Raw genomic sequence first — 3,835 nt, 5'->3', positions numbered from 1 at the left:
TCTAATGTAAACTTCCTCTCCTTATCTCCCATTTTACAGACAAAGAAATTAAAATCTAGAGAGGAAAAGGAAATTTTTCATAACTATCCAGCATCAAAATTAGAATTTAAACCCAGAACTCATGGATCCATGGCAGCAATCTTTATATACTTAACTAGGCGAAGAGTTGTAGGGGAGAGTAAAAATAAGGCATCTGATAAACTTATTCATGACTATTTCTTTGAGATAGTAGCCCTGCTAAATGTGAGTTAGGCATTAAGACCTACAAGATGGATGTCCCCTGCACTGGACTTTCACTGAGTGATGCCTACAGGAGGAAAACAGGGCTGCCTGTGGCCCAAGTATGAGGCTGGTGGAAAGCTAGTTGTCAGCAGTTTCTCCTTTCTTATCTTCTTTTGCTGGCATTTGCTCAAGCTCAATTAAAGAGTGAAGAGTTTTACGTTTGATTTGGACTTCTGCCTGGCAATTGTGGAATGTGTTTTTAGTAGGCTGACTTTTCTATTCCCTGAGAAGATTACATCCTATTTGCCCTTTCCTCAAACCTCCCGCAAATCTTTACCCTTTGAATTTCAGCTGAAGACCTTGCCTCATACTCGATTTAGAAAATGGAAGCCATATAAAGCAAACTTTTCTCCTTCCCGCAACACCCTACTGCCTCTTCAGCCATATTTTCTGCCTTCTCTTATGCTATGAAATAAGAAGGTCTTAGCTCTTAGCTAAGACCACGTGTTCTCTGGATCCCATCTCTTGGTGTTCCCTTTTGTATCCCCAGCGTATAGTACACAGGGCCACACACATAGCAGACAAGCACTCAAAATTTGACAAAGGAATAAATTTGTGAATGCATGAGTGAGATATTTCTCTCTCTGGATTTCAGCTTCTCTTATCTGCAAGAGGAATTTCAAAGAGGTGCCTTGGGTTGGGTGAGAAGGCTTTCCCTGCTGTTTCAGAATAGTTCTGTTTTTATCTGTTTTACATATCAAATTTCCACATCAGGCCTCTTTTTGAGAAAAGGATTCTGTGCCCCACCACCCAAAAAGACTTTGAAAACTACAAGCTCCGTTAATTCAAAAGGTCCTTTCAATTTCAAATGATGGATCTTGAAATCTGTTGGTAGTTCTTTCAGTTGGTCAAGTAACATTTAGCAAGACCTTTGGGTATGAAATGTGAATAAGAACATTACTGAGGTTTCAGTCCTTATTTCCAAGACCTACACCCTTAGAACCCAGACTTTTAAAGCATAAAGATAAATTAAAAAAACATATGCTCACATTCTAAAAACTCTTCACTTTACAAAAAAGATTGACAGCACTTTGAAATGATAATCCCCACTACTGACCTCCAAATATAATTTAACATAAATTAATTCTCACCCTATTTTTATTTACCTGATTATAGCTGACTGAGATCCACCAACACCCTTTAAGATATTTGATCCTCTGGGCTTTCAAATGTCTACACAAATTATGAAATAGTTTTACCCCACTGCTTATTACAAATAGCAACTAGCAAGGGATGGTGCAAACAGATGCTCTCTGAAGACTTGCTCATGGCTTGCCCCACATCCCATTTTGTAGCACCTCTGGTATGCAGTTGGGAACCATTATATAGGCAGCCTAGGGAGTCTTACAAATGCATACTTTCCAGCTTTGCCAACAGCCAAAGTCTTGTGACTTTGGAATGACCATTTCTGGACTTCTCAATTTTCCGTTTTTCTCTGTTCCTCTTATTTTCAGGGGTGCATTACCTACTTTAGAGATTATTTACTCAGAAGCAGGATGAAAGTGATATTGAGTTTCCTTCTATTTATACAGTTTCCTCAGTTTGGAGCTTATGAAGTCCTCTCTCCCCAAACCCCGACACACACCGTTTATCAAGAATGGGGAATCTAGCCAGTGAGTTACAAAATATGGAAAAGTGCATGTGTGTGTCTGTGTTATGGACTGATTTGTGTTCCCTCAAAATTCATATGTTGAAATCCTAGCCACTGAGTTCCACCGGGAGTGGGAGCAGAGAGTGGACCTCAAAGAGCCCCGAGCAGCCCCACAGCCACCAGCCTAGTTACCATGACACATCGGGCAGAACCGCAGCTGCTGCAGCCGGGCCCAGTCACCATAACCACAACCATGAAGCCCAGACCCAGCAGCCGCCCGGGGCCCCACCTACTCTGCCGCCCCCGCCCTCACCCTCAGCGCTGCGCCTACGCCAAGCCCGGCACCTCAGCCAGTGGCCCAGAAAGCAATGGCTTGGGCGCCGCCTGCCGGCGGGGACAAGAAGATCATCACAAGGAAGGTTGTGGGAACGGTAAAATAGTTCAATGTAAGAAACAGATATGGTTACCTCAACAGGAATGACACTAAGGAAGATGTATTTGTATACCAGATTGCCATAAAAGGAATGACCCCAGGAAGTACCTTCACAGTGTAGGATACGGAGAGACTGTGGAGTTTGACGTTGTTGAAGGAGAAAAGGGTGTGGAGGCAGCAAACCTTACAGGCCGTGGTGGAATTCCAGTTCAAGGCAGTAAAAATGCAGCAGACCATAACCATTATATATGCTATCCACATCGCAAGGGTCCTCCACGCAATTAGCAGCATAGTGAGAGTGGGCAAAAGAACGAGGGATCAGAGAGTGCTCCTGAAGGCCAGGCCCAACAACGCCACCGCCCCTAAGGCAGGCAAAAGTTCCCACTTTACTACATGCGGAGACCCTGTGGGCGTCCACCACAGTATTCCCACCCTCCTGTGCAGGGAGAAGTGGACGCTGACAACCAGGGTGCAGGAAAACAAGGTAGACCACTAAGACAGAATATGTATCAGGGTTATAGACCACAATTCCACAGAGCCTTCCTTGTCAAAGCCTGTCCAGAGAGGACGGCAATGATAAAGAGGATCAAGGAAATGAGACCCAAGATCAGCAGCCGCCTCAACGTTGGTACCACCACAACTTCACTTACCAACACACAGATGCCCAGAAAACCCTAAACCAAAACATGGCAAAGAGAGAAAAGCAGCCGATCCACCAGCTGAGAACTCGTCTGCTCCCTAACCTGAGCAGGACAGGGCTGGGCAAATGCTGGCTTACCATCTCTACCATCCTCCGATGTAGTCATCCAACATGAAGAAATGAATATGAAATTCCAGCAATAAGAAATGAACAAGAGATTGGAGCTGAAGACTCTAAGTGCTTGCTTTTTGCCCGTTGACCAGATAACTAGAAGTATCTGCATTATCTATACAGCATAGTGTTTTTATTATTTTTACCTAAGGACATCTTTTTTGTTAATAACAAACTTTTTTTTTAAAGTCTGCTCTTTCTCAATATGCCTTTAAAGGTTTTTAAATTGTTTTATATCTGGTCAAGTTGAGATGTTTAAGAACTTCATTTTTGGCCGGGCGCGGTGGCTCACGCCTGTAATCCTAGCACTCTGGGAGGCCGAGGCGGGTGGATTGCTCAAGGTCAGGAGTTCGAGACCAGCCTGAGCGAGACCCCGTCTCTACTAAAAATAGAAAGACATTATATGGACAACTAAAAATCTATATAGAAAAAATTAGCCGGGCATAGTGGCGCATGCCTGTAGTCCCAGCTACTTGGGAGGCTGAGGCAGTAGGATCGCTTAAGCCCAGGAGTCTGAGGTTGCTGTGAGCTAAGCTGACGCCACGGCACTCACTCTAGCCTGGGCAACAAAGTGAGACTCTGTCTCAACAAAAAAAAAAAAAAAAAAAAGAACTTCATTTTTAATTTGTAATAAAAGTTTACAACTTGATTTTTTCAAAAAACTCAACAAACTGCAATCACTTGTTCATAAAGGTCTTAAAAAAAAAGAAATCCTAAC

The 3,835-nt window shown here is 43.3% G+C and overlaps 1 pseudogene; it reads left to right on the top strand.

Moving 5' to 3' along the window:
• The first annotated feature begins 269 nt into the window (after positions 1–269).
• On the top strand, positions 270–3,048 carry LOC138378979 (Y-box-binding protein 1 pseudogene; annotated as a pseudogene).
• Positions 3,049–3,835: the final 787 nt, after the last annotated feature.

The sequence above is a fragment of the Eulemur rufifrons genome, chromosome 30 (assembly GCF_041146395.1).
Source record: "Eulemur rufifrons isolate Redbay chromosome 30, OSU_ERuf_1, whole genome shotgun sequence".
NCBI classification, from domain to species: Eukaryota; Metazoa; Chordata; class Mammalia; order Primates; family Lemuridae; genus Eulemur; species Eulemur rufifrons.
This window is presented reverse-complemented; position numbering and strand designations above follow the sequence as displayed.